The sequence below is a fragment of the Pinus tabuliformis genome, chromosome 7 (genome assembly GCF_031772625.1).
Source record: "Pinus tabuliformis cultivar Carrire ecotype Pingquan chromosome 7, CPIR1, whole genome shotgun sequence".
Classification (NCBI taxonomy): Eukaryota; Viridiplantae; Streptophyta; class Pinopsida; order Pinales; family Pinaceae; genus Pinus; species Pinus tabuliformis.
The window spans coordinates 1,301,582,716-1,301,596,440 of record NC_142293.1 but is presented as its reverse complement, the minus strand read 5'-3'; the positions used below and the strand labels follow the sequence as shown (position 1 = coordinate 1,301,596,440).

Here is a 13,725-nt window from a genome sequence, read left to right as displayed (position 1 = left end):
CAATTTTGGCTTTCTGGGCACATCATTAGTGTCAAACATGTCTTCTAGTGCGGTCAGGCCGGCAGGCAGAAAGTTATCTTTTAAGTCAATGATCTCTGCCTCTGTTTTGACTATCTCTTCCAAGCGCATTTGTTTCGGTTGTTCAATGTTTTCGTTGTCAGAAATAGTTGGGTTCAGGATCTGTTTGGCTGTGGCAGCTGTTACATCTTGCTAATTTTCAGTTGTTTGGTGTTGGGAGTTGTTCATAGCATCCATGTTGATGTTAATATTTGAAAACTCATGCTCAAGGGTAAGAAAATTATTAATCGGGGCATCATTTTCGAATATTTTCCAATCTTTAACGTTATTTGGGACAGCAGGCCTATGTTTTATTTCAGCTGTGAAGTGATGGTTTGGCTCAAAAGGAAGCTTGCATGTACTTGCGAAGGTGGCCAGGCTGTGTGCGTGCATGTTGTGATTTCTGGAAATCTTGTCAAGCTTGAATTCAATGAATGCCTGGAGTATATTAGTAGCGGCAGTCCTATAGGCTCTCATTCTATTGTCATTGGTAACAAAGTTACCTTTCATCTGTTGTATGATTAAATCAGAGTCACCTAAGATAGACACTTTCGCAGCTCCTAGAGCTTTGAGGAGTTTAAGGCCTAACAACAGAGCCTCATACTCTGCCATGTTATTGTGCATTTGAAATTCAGTCTATAGGCATGGCCTTGTGCATGGTTGTTATAGGTGTTGTGAATCCAGACACCTGCCCCTGCTCCTAACTTGCTAACAGAGCCATCAAATTCTAAATACCATGTGATTTCTTGCTTGTGGTTAGTGCCTAAAGTTTTAGTTAAGTTATGATTGAGCAGATTTGAAGTTTCTATTTGGGGAAGTTTTTCTAGCATGCTGGTTGCATTAACTGTTGTGACAGTCTCATGGGTGCATGTGACTGATTCTTCATTGATGTGTGCTTGTTGTTCTAGAGTCATGGGCTCATTATCAATTGGAGAATTTGTATCATCATTAAACAAAATAAAGGAATCCATATCAGAATGGATTGAGTAAATGGGAAAATTTTCAGGCTTGTTCTCACTACTCACCACATATTTCATGAGTGTTTCTCTGTACAGTCTCTTTGGTTGCCCAAAGACTGAAATGGTGGCATAGGAAAGGTCTAATTGAAGGGATCCTTGGAGCTTTGCTCCCCACGACCTTGACAGGAGCATACCGTATTTTGGTGGGATGTCAGCCACCACCACATCCATGAGGATGGTCTTGTTGGGATATTGGACTAAGGAGACACACAGGTCTTTGATGAGGCCTAAACATTTCACTTGACTTGAGTCAAATGAGCATAAATCTTTGTAAGGTCTTGTAACATCAAGATTCAGTTTTTCCATAACTGCTTTGGGCATAAGATTGTGCGATGCCCCTGAGTCAAACATAGCATTGTGTAAGACTTTGTCATGTATATGCAAGCTGACATAAAAGGGTGGGACAGGTCCATATGTTGATTTTCCATTAACTTCTGGACCAAACAGCAGTTCAGGGGAATCATCCAAAACATTTACATCATCCTTAACCTCTGGAATTTGAAGTGATCTTTGAATTTGTTGCCTATATACATCGCGTTTGGCGAGTTCTGATAGGGGAATGGATATCTTCAACTTAGCTATTTTTGCCTCTAAATTAAATGGCTTTTCCAATGGAGTCTTGGTGTTGATAATGGCAGTTTTTTCCTTTTCTTCTGAACTATCTGCGATTTTCTCTTTTTTATCAGTGTTATGGGAATTGATTGCTTGCGGTTTTTCAATTTCAGGAGGGCTTTTTGGAATATTGTTCGAGCTTTCTTCCCTGGAAGAAGGTGGCAAAAGCTGATCTTTGGAAGGATGCAGGTCTGTTATGTCTTCTACAGTCACTTGATGTGGGTTTGGGAGAGGTATATCAGCTGGTTCTGTCATGACAGCCTTGCATTTAATCTTGGTGGGCTGTTTTCCATCCTTTGTTTTGCTAGGTTCAGAGATGTCAATGGTCCTAGTTCTCAACTTATATTGTTTGTGTACTTCATACACAGCAGTATCATATCCTTGCTTAAAATCAAAAGACTCACCAGTCTTAGTCTGAAATTGACTGCAATCATGCTCATTTTGGTGTTCTTGGCTCAGAAATGTTTGGTGCTCACCCTTTAGATCCATCAAATTCATGTGAGTGTCCTCTATGGGTTCACTAGAAGTATATCCTTCAACATAGTTATCTTGAAAAGGGGGTATTATGTCATGGTCTTGGTTAGACCTACCAGCATTTGTGTTCTGCGTTTTCCTAAAATTTGGGTTCCTTATGGTATTAGACTGTTGTCCTTCCCATGATGATTTTCTTTCGACATTTTCTACTCTTTCTCCTAGCCTTTGCAGGCCACTGATGATAGAATCAAGATTTTGATCAAAGGCTGAGGGTTCTTCCTTAAAGGTGGTTCTTCTCTCCATCCTAGCTCTGTTTCTTTTGGCAATTAAGTTGGTTTCTATGCTAACAACAACATTTTGCATGTCTACAAGGGTCTGAGGAGCTCTTTCTTTTAACTGGTATGCCATATTCGGGTCAAAACCATCTGGAAATTTGTAGAAGGCAAGGTCAGGGGGAGGCCTTAGATTCTGTGGTATTGCGTTATATACATTATTGAATCTTGCACAATACTCCAAAACAGTCTCTTGAGGACCTCTTTTAATTGTATCATATTCGGCTAGTATGTGCAAGGGGTCTTTCTTTTTCTCCCATCTATTGGTAAAGGATTGGTAAAGCTGATCTGGGGTGGTTATGGAATTTGCAGCAAGTGATCTGAACCAAGTTCTTACATCACCTGTTAAACTTTGAACAAAAATTCTCATTCTCACGCTATCATCGTCTATCTTGTAGTTTTCAAAATAGTCTTGCATCTTTTTAGTGTGCTGGAGGGCAGTAAAAGGACCAGTACTATCAAAATATGTGATTTTAGATTGGTACTCATGAGGTAAAGCCCCAGGATTAGCAGGCAGTTGCAGGGGTGCATATCTATTAGCCATATTCGCAGGGATAAATGGAACAACGGGGACAAATGGAACAACTGGGACGACAGGGATAACTGGGATAACAGGAACAATAGTAGCTGTGGTATTTACAACGAATGGAGGTGTGGAAGGAGCGCTTTGAGATGTGGATGATGAACACAGGGAAACAGGGGTAGAACGAAATAAAACCTTGACAGGAGTCAGAATACAGCTAGGGTAAGCTGTTTCAGGACTCAAATCAGCAAAATTTTCCTGTCATTCTTTCTTCCTAAGGATTTTTGGGATTATGTTAGGGTTTTCAAAAACAGCTGGAGGGTCTAGATCTGGATTTGACCTTGTGTATCGTGGATTTTTCTTAGGAGCCAGCTTCCGAACTAGTTTTTTGGTATTTCTCTGGGAATATTTTGGTAATTAGCAAGGGACTGATCAGATTTTGGAATGGTTGTGTATAGCTTAAAACTAGCATGAATATTGACTGAAGCAGCTTTTATCTATTCCTGTTAATGTAAAACAAAAACAGTTTCAAAGGCTTCCTGGCTAACATTCAGGCTTCATCTGTGGTTTTAAGGAATATACAGCAATTAGAAAATCGATTTTTCCAGGGGATTTTTCCAACCTTCTTTGTGAAATTAACTGAGGATGTTCCCCAGTGGAGTCGCCATTATTTTATCACTCAGGTTGTCCCCAGGTTGGAGTAAGGGATACGATCGAGGTAACAACAAACCAACTTTGGATTGCAGGATCTAGCCCACTTGCAATCAGAGAGGGCTCTCTCTTTTAGATTTAGCTATGTTGAAAAGGATTTTAGGCTAGGTATTGAGTTCAGAGGGTTTTTGTTTTGTTTTTGGTGGGAAAATTGATGTTTTCAGGTAGAGAGGCAAAGCATAATCTGAAAAGTTTCAAACCATTGGGCGTGGAGTCGAGGAGAAGGACTGCTGGTGCGTTTCTTCGGTCACAATAGGGGAAAATGGAGCAAGATAGCTGCGCAAGAAACAATGTTTCAGGTTTAGATGATGGAAGGAATGCTAAGTAATGAGAGGCAGTTAAGAATCTCTCAATCAGCTTAATAGATGGAGGTAACAGAGCTCTACCTAGGGGCATTAAAAAATCCCTAGATAATTGGCAAACAGAGGTGAATCGGGGTAAATATGAGCCAGGAGGAATTCATATTCATAACCAATTCATTCAGAGGAAAACATAAAGAAATAGCAGAAATTGAGCATAGAGTGTATTTAAACGAATTCTAAGCTATTCTTTCTTCCTGCTATTTAGATAGTGGTAAACAATAAAGCAGAGGTAAGATGCACTTATTGCTTCGGGCTGCAGCACAGGAATTCCATCTTCAGATCTTCCAAACATTCATTTACAACAGACGGTTTTCTCTCCAAACTTTCAGCAATCTTTGATTATAGAAAAAAATTCAGGTATAAAATGCGAGTCTCTAGTGAAAATTCTCAATTGACCAACCATTGAAACAATGTAGAGGGCGGTATATATAGGGAAAAACTCTCTACAACTGCTTTTATTACATCTTGACCTAAATGGGTCATAAAAATGATTAATTGACCTAATTCTATCAGCAATAAATGCATGAAAATATCTCGGGTTGCGTTGAGGGCGGCCGTATCAAAACTGAATAAATTATGTTGTCCTTGGAGGCTTGGTGCAGTGCTTCCTGAAATAAATGTGTATGGGTTTCTGCTTCTTAGCTGTTCGCCTGCTTTTAAAGCTTTAATTGTGATTGGAGAGTAAGGATGGGCTTATGACTCTTGATTTGACTTTCTGGGAACTCATTAATGTTGTTCAGGTGCTTCGAGCCCCTAAAAATCTTAGCTGATACTCTTTGGCTCTTCTTCTTCCTCTGATACTCTTTGGCAGTAAACTGGGTTGCTGCTTTGATGTGCTATACGTTAAATCAAAATTTAATGGTCGTTGTTCGGCTCTCTGTCTTCCTTAAAACTGTCTTCGGCTCCTTTCTGAGTGCTTCGCGAAGAGAAACGGGTCATTTGGCACCTTTCGGGCTTGCTGGGGGCTGCGCGATGAAAAGATTCCCCATTTTGGCTTATTTTATCCAGTGAGGCGCAAATTGCGCATCAAAAACTGCCTCAAAAACTGATTCTGGGGCTCCAGAGTGCGATTTTCGCCCTTCACACCAAAATTGTTGATGACGTCAGCATGACGGGACTTTGTACGGCGGATGATGTGGCAGGATGACTCGACGGTACAGTGGCAAGAGGCCACGCAGGCGGATGACGTGTCATGGTGATTGGGCAGACGGGGGTGACGCAAGTGGGTGACGTCACTGGGCAGGAGGTCGTTTCCGGTTTTTGGGCGCACCGCCTTTGGGGAAGAGTGGTTTTGTCAGGGGGGCTCCACCACAGCCCAGAAGGCAACACGTCGCGGGAGTACAGTGGCAATACTGCCCATCTCCCGGACGCTAACCTTCAGGTGACTTGGAGATGGGAAGGCCCGCCCACCGTAGATCTGTGGGGCGGGCAATCTGACGGCTAGCGGCGAAGGTGAGGCGGCGGAGGGATAAGGGGCAGGAATATACACGAAATATTCCGATTTTAATAATGCACGGCGGTGGGTTAAAACTTAGGGAACGACGGAGTTTGAGGGTTATATGGGTTTAATGAGCGCGGGTTAATGTTTTTATGCACAAAACTTAGGGTAAGGGAGCAAAAAGTGGGTTTTTTAAGGGTTTTAGGGCTAGGGGAGAGGTTGTTAGCATGACCAGGTGTCATCTAACTCCTGATATGACACGGATGGGCTAAAAAAAGCCCCAGATAGACTGCCTTTTCCCTGACTTAGAAGAAATATGGCTATATTGCCAGGGAGGGGATATTTACATAGGGGAGTGTTATATACATAGTTTTAGTAGGGAAAGGGGGAAAACTGATAGGGAGTTATATACTAGAGTTAGTAGTTAATATGGAGATGATAAGCAGGCGCTAAGGTGGGGGACCTTAGGCTAATTTTCGAGGGAAGAGTGACTCATAGATGGGAAATAAAGAATCCTGGAGTGAAGCATATCTTCACCAAGACAAATGACATGTAAAATGATGAAACTAAGAGGAATCAAGCAGGTCTTGACCTCTTTGGGGAACTTAGTAAGTGACTTGGGGAATTAGAAGAAGGGGAAGTTAGTGATGTCCAGCTTGAGCTCCACCAGATGAAAACTGCTTGATAACTATGATCTGGAAAGATATACACTTAGAAACAGAAAATTTGATCATGAATCATTCTGCAACCTCAAAAGACTACCTACCCAGCCTACTTTTCTAACATTTTTTCTTCTTTTTGGTTTGGGTGCACTTAGACTTGCAGACCCAGTTTTACAATTTTTCTTTTGAATGATTTCCTATCTAAATCTACACTTATTTCTGCCAGGGCCTAGATTAAGAAGTTGGGTCCCTTTGATTCTCTACCTATCTACAAATCTGCCAAGATTAAACTGTTTGGACAGATACATTCTCTATATTCTAAAAGAGGAAATTGAAACCTAGGGAGACCAAGATTAGACTGTTTGGACCTCCCTTAAATGAAAACTCTTCAAAACTGGAACAACACATCAAATTGGGATACAACAGTGCATTTGGAGTAGCACTCCTCACGGCATCTTGTGGAAATATGGAACACTGTAGCCTGCAAAGTATGACATATTTGGTATGTAAAAATGTCAATCATGAAAAATGAAACCCTGTTGCAACAGGAGGCTAACAGGGTGCAACCACCCCACCTAGGTAGAGAAAGATTATATTTACACTTGTTGCTTAGGGTGTGTGGCCAATGTCATATATATAGTTCCCTCCTACTGTGAGTGTCACAATTAATGTTCTTGACATTATGTAAGAGAAACTATGACATATTTGGTATGTAAAAATGTCAATCATGAAAAATGAAACCCTGTTGCAATAGGAGGCTAACAGGGTGCAACCACCCCACCTAGGTAGAGAAAGATTATATTTACACTTGTTGCTTAGGGTGTGTGGCCAATGTCATATATATAGTTCCCTCCTACTGTGAGTGTCACAATTAATGTTCTTGACATTGTGTAAGAGAAACTATTCCAATATATATATCTATATATATATATATATATATATATATATATATATATATATAGATATAATACCTCAATCTCATAATCTCTCTTAGGGAGTCAAGTCACCTTAGTGATCACACACTCTGGTTATCAATGGGTAAGGAGGGGTTTGTTATAGGACAATTTTTCCTACAGTTAAACTTGCATATTTATTTACAATTACTTGATGACATCCTTATCCCGGTGACAGAGTTGCGCCTATGTTTAATTCCATGTTTTTCTTTGGTGATTCTTTTGTCAAGTCATTTTCCTATCTTACTTCTAGAGCCATTCATTTTTTCTCTTCTTTTGTTTAGTGCCAATATTTAGGGTCTCTACTATGTGTCAGTGAAAATGTTATGGTATGGAATTACTTTACCAAATGTTTCAGTGGAGGGAATATTTTATAGTCAAATTTGATTGCATACTCATTGTATTTGGAAAATCCCTGTGTGCAACTTTACATTCTTCTTTCTTCATTGAGTTGCAAGCCTTGCCACTATTTCCTGTGTTAAGATGATTCCATGAGTGATGTGGAAAATGCTTGGAAGTAAATTATTTGAGCTATTTTTTTGGGTGGTGCTTTCCTTTTTTCTTGTCTTTCCAACCTTCTTGATTTAGCTTCAAATTCAACCAATGTCTAAAAGATGGTAGCTCATCATCTCAACCCTTGGAAATAGGAAATTATCAAGAAGCATCTAAAATCATTTGAATTTTCTCATAAAAAAATAGAAGACCTTCATCCTAGCATAAATAAAAGCAAATCCAAACTCCAAACTTACATAATTTTTTCTAAGCTTCTTCCTTGAAGTATCTTTTTTATAGCATTGCATTTTCTATAATATGTTCTCTATTGGTTTTTTTTTTAAGAAATTATTTTTATATTATATATTCTCTATTGGTTGTAGTGGCATGGTCTAACAATTCAGTTCTCTGTATAGAACGCTTCTCAAGGACTATTTTTACTGTCTTAGGGCCTAAAAATCACACATTTGAGCTTACGAGTAGTGTATTCCCTAGGTACTCAAACTAATATGAAGGAAGTGGATAATTGTTGTAAGAAAAATTAAACAGAGTAGAGCAATTGAAATTTTAAAGAAAAATAGACATATTTGTTAATCCTCCCCCAATCCTTGACTCATTAGGATGTTTCCAGTGATGTTGTTTCTCCTTAGTATCTGAAAGCATTTGTTAATTAGTAGATATCCATTTTGTATCTAACTAGTCTCAAAATTTTGCATATCTTTTAATTTAAAAATTGCATGATAAATTTTATCAATTTGGATTTGGAAATTTATAATATTTAGGAATCTATTATATCTAAATCTGATCTTTTCCTTAATAATTTTCAAATATTTTCTAGCAAGGATTTTATTACTAATATCTGTATCATTTTTAATGTTCCTTCCTTGAGGTATGGATGTGTTGGTAATTTAGAACAAAACTGACCAATCTAACCTCAAAGGCAGCTGAACTAACAAGTTTAAGTCTTAACTAACATCTCCTTCAAGTCGATATTAGTCTAAAAATTTTGACAAATATGCTTCTAATAGGTGTGTTCATTTTGCAACTAGAAGTGAAAAATATCTGGCAAGGATGAATTTTGAAAAAATTGTGCCTCCAAGTTTCTTATTGACCATTGACTCACCAATAGGATGAGGATTGAGGTTAGTTGAATATTTCAACCCATATAACATAGATGAAGAAGTTGATTTCCCTTTTGAATAGTTTTCCTTTTTCTCATCTATGTGATATTTCAAAACTAGGTTTTAGGAACCTACCATAACATGGAAATAGTATCATTCATAGTTGTAAACGTTGTTACATGTGGTTTACTGTGTGCTCCATTCACATTCATTCACCAATCATACTACTTTGCGATTGTTGGCATTGATTTGGATACATCCAACTTCACTATAGAAATCTAACTTCACTATAGGAATTCTGAGTGCTTTCATACACTCTTCTTCTTCACCATTTGAAGCATTAATCAAATCACCATATTACCAATACAAAAATTGTTGAATATATTTTGCTCACCTTTTATATCTATCATTTCACCTTATTTTCCATTATTGTTCTATGGTAACTCCTTTTTCATGTCTTCAATCCTTTTCCTCCCTACTTGAACATCTAAACTAAAAACCTCATCAACATCCATTCTTGTGATATTGGCATTATCTCCCTTCTGGGTTATGTGCGGATCATTATATAATGGGTGCCCAACATTCTACACTTCCTATTCAGAAATCAATTGATTTTCTAGTGTGAAGCCAACCATATGATACCTTATCAAGGTTTTAATTATGATTGAACCTCATATACTTTCTCACAACAACCTTATTTTGCAAGGTTCTAAAATCCTATAGCCTTTTATATGATCAATTATTTTTCTTGAAGATGGACCTCTCTTTTGGGTTCTAGAATATTAACACCTCATATTTGGATATGTAGAATTAACGTGTATTTTTAATATAAGTATGATTTAATGAGAGAGAATTGTAAAACAAACTATTTTTTTGAAATATGATGTACCTTGTAGTAATTTATATCTTTTGTAGATATAGGTTGTTGATCTAGATCATTAAAATATTTTCATTGATGATTTACTTGTGGGAACAAATAAGATATTGAGAAAAATAGGAGTGTCTTTGTAAACATAGCACCTCAGTATGCTACTGTGTTGTTGTTCATTACTCCCAGAGGTGCTATCCATCCCAGTATGAAAGAGATGTTTTATGATCAATCAATGAAACGAGTTTGCTAGATAGTTAGGATTAGGTTAAAAATCCAAGCTATGGGATCATTTACTATTATTGGACCTAGATAGGTTGTGAGGACATTTTTTAACTTAAGTTATTCAATAATCTTTTTAGGATTTTACCCGTAGTTAATGCTTGATGTCAAATATAATTTTCTTGAAGCAATTCCCCTTGTTAGCCTTTCCTTTGGCTTGTGTGTTAGACACACATCCATTGGCTTTCATTGCATTCCCAAAGTTTCCAAGCATAAAATATTACATTCTCATTTGTTTTTTAATACATCTCTATTTTTTGCTCAATTTATAAGCCATAGCCCCATATATCACACATCCTTTATGAATCATTATTCTAAATTTTCTTCTATTCTTTATAAATGATATTGTGCAAGTTAGACTACGATCTGAGAAGTTCCATTTTCATTTCTTCTAATTTATTTGGACGTAAAATGGTAGACTAAAACAAAACCATGGAGGTCGTTCCCATAGTGCTAGCCAATGTGGTTCTCAAAACAATGTTGAGTGTAGAGAAATCAAAATGAATGTGATTCTAAAATAGTAAAGAGAACTAAAATGTACCATTAGCTACTCAAATGTTTTGGGATAGCATGATACGCGGTGGATGAATTTTTTATCCTTTAAATTATATGCTATATTTTTCTTTTTGAGAGGCTTATGTACAGGAAGTAGGATGTTTTACCATATGTTGTCCAGAGCTAATCAATTGGGTTGACCAATCACTAACTAATATTTTATTTCATATTTATGATATAATTCATTTTCAGAAATACCATTTTTTTCTCATAAGTCCTCATGTCATCGCACATGAGATATAATATTTTTTTATATGTTATATTTCTTCAGATTTGGGATGTTTCAATTCCCTCTTTTTCATGATCGTTTTGGTCACTTTAGATTGTTTCTATGTTGTAAATTGTCATTTTTAAAGGTTTAATTTTGTTTTTTTCTTTGTCACTACTTCTATTTATAATATTTTAAATCTTCATCGTCTATATTTTGCAAAACTATTTTTTTTTTTCTTTGATATCAATACTTGAGCATTTCACAACTTAGAATTATGAAAATACACTTTGGCTATATTATTTTTCCATTACTATACCTACTGCAGTCAAATGTATTATCTATATCTGATTCTCACCTTATTGTTAGTGGGAGTTCCATTCTGGTATGTCCTGAAATAAGAATGTATTTAACTTAGGCATTCTTGATGAGTTGGAAATTGAAATAAAGATAGGATATGTGGTCATATGTAGGTTGTGTGGATGTTTTGTCTGGTACAAATATATATTATCAATTTTTTATGAGTTCTTATTTTATTTGAGTTTGGTTATGAGCTACACTTATGACATTTTTCATATTGAAGTGAATTGTAATATGTACTCAAGGAGATATTTGTTTTGTCCCCTTCTGAGTTTTGAATGTAAGACAATCTGTTGGAAATATTTTCCTTTTTTGACTTGTACTACACTTAACATCTATTCAGAGTTTTAGATTTAATGTTGATCAAAACATTTATTTGATTGAACTTTTGGTTCCTTTTGAGCTAGCTTTTGCTACCTAGTACCTACTATTGATATCTTTCAATTGTCTTCTAGAACCAGATTGAATTCTCATCACTCATTTTCCAAGTTAAGATTAGGTCATAATAATTTTCAAGCAAGGGGTCTCTCCATGTGATCATTCTCACAAGTCTCTATCATACAAAAATGCATAAACTCATCCATAAAAGGAGAGTGAACTACTATGCAATCCAACTTAAATCCAAAGGTAGCAAAATTTGTTCCCTCAGCACTTAGAGTAGCACCTTGCAGTGCAAACAACAGAGATGTATTAAAGTTGGAAGATATAGTGATTTGTGGTAAATATGTCTTAAATACAACCAAGTCAACAACCTCTAGCACCTCTAATGTTGAGAACAAGCAATATTGGAATTTTAGGCTTCCTAATTACATTACAACAGATTTTGAACAGGATGCTTTGTAAGAGCATGAGGGTTTTTTATCAGGAAGTTTGACTAGTCATGATTATCCGTGCGCTTTCAAGTCTCAGGCTATAATGGAAAGTGGGAAAATAGCTTTTGAAAAGATGTGTCAAAGTGTTGATGTCAGTTTTCACAATAGCAAGTCTGAATTTGCATTTCCTTGGGATGTCGAAGGAAGATCAGGTAGTTGAATGGAACCTCTATATGATTCTAATGGATTGGAGTGACATATTATGGGTCATGATCAACACTTGGTGAAAAACAGAGATGGATATTTTAGTGTTGGTGAATGTCATGTTGGGGTTTTGAATGAATTCGTAGGAGAAAAAACACTTTTAGACAATAGGGATATTAATCCCATGGAGCTTCTTGCTAAAGAATTCCCAAATTTTGCAGCTAAGAGTCTGGCAGACATATACTATGGAAGAGGAGGTGATTTAATCTTGACAATGGAGATGCTATCAACTTGAGGTAATGACATACATGATATTGTCAATTACTAAAGTGTGTTTTCCATTGAATTATTTCATATCAATTGAATTTCCAATAATTTTTCTTTCAAGATCATTGTGTGGATGGATTGTCTGATGCCCTTTTAATATGAATAAATTATCTCCAATCTTTCCTTTATTTCTTTTTTCTTACGTGTAGTGTTGTTGTATCATGGATGATATTATTGAGAATTAACACTTTATCCTTTTCTTTTTTATATTTTTATAATTTTTCTATTTCTGACGCGATTTTTATGTATCAGAATCAATTATGAGTTTGTTAATTAGCTCACACATTAGTTTGATAAGATGAATATTAATTGGCATGATACTGTTAACACCTTTGTGAGTGTAAATTGAAGATGATGCTGATTCACAATAATCCTTTCATACAAGGACAAAGTCTGCTCCAAACCTTACTAGCATGGATTTTCCTACATTGAGTTTAGAAATTTTAGATGGTCTGTCACAATATAGAGATAGTGAAGTCTAATAGGAGGTGAACACATTTAGGATGGAGGAGGCATATAAACTATTCTTTGGTGGACACGATAATTCGGGTGGTTCTAGATCTACCATTGACTTCGCTATTGTTGTCAGGAAAAGTGCATTTGATTTTGGTCAGTGAAAATACAAGAGAATTGGTGCTATGGATATCAATCTTGGGTCTAGTATAAATTCTCAAGTTTCATGAGGTTCCTTTGCAGTGAATAGGAGAGTGATAAATGGAGATAGGCTACAGAGCTATACTAGTACTCACTAGAATCAACAGCATTGGCTTGAAACTAGAGAAGTAGTTGTCATACAACTAATTCACATCCTCATCAGCGTAGAGGAGAAAGACACATTGGTTGAAGAATTAACTTAACTTATAGGACTATTTTATCAGGTGCTCAAAAATTTGCTCAAAATTCAAATTTGTTAGATCGGTGTGGAACATGAACGACTGCATAGTGCTCGTCATCCTAAATTTGGCACAACTCGTTTCATGTGAAACAAACTCTGTATTCTCAGAGAAACATTTTCTCTTCGTTTTCCTAAAGAGGCGTATTAAAAAAAAATGCAGGTAGACCAGTCAACAATCCTTACTGTTGACATGGCACTGACTGGGCATGGCTACATGGCAGGGTGACTATTTCCTCTAGCGAATTGGATGGTGCCAAGTGGCACAATTTCATTGGTGGAGTTTTGGACGAATTTCATTGGTTGGTTGGTGGCCAGCCACATGCTCCCACGTGGCCCAACCAGGGGACACCACGTGGTAGCCCGAGGGCCACCAAAATTGGGTTAAGGTCTAGGCAACAATAGTCGAGGTCGAACCTGCGAACTCCAAAATCCAAGTGCTAAGTCTAACAAATGCTCCA

General features: G+C 36.9%; 1 pseudogene; it reads left to right on the top strand.

The window, feature by feature from the left end:
- Window positions 1–5,282: 5,282 nt before the first annotated feature.
- On the top strand, window positions 5,283–13,229 carry LOC149252276 (polyadenylate-binding protein-interacting protein 7-like; annotated as a pseudogene).
- Window positions 13,230–13,725: the final 496 nt, after the last annotated feature.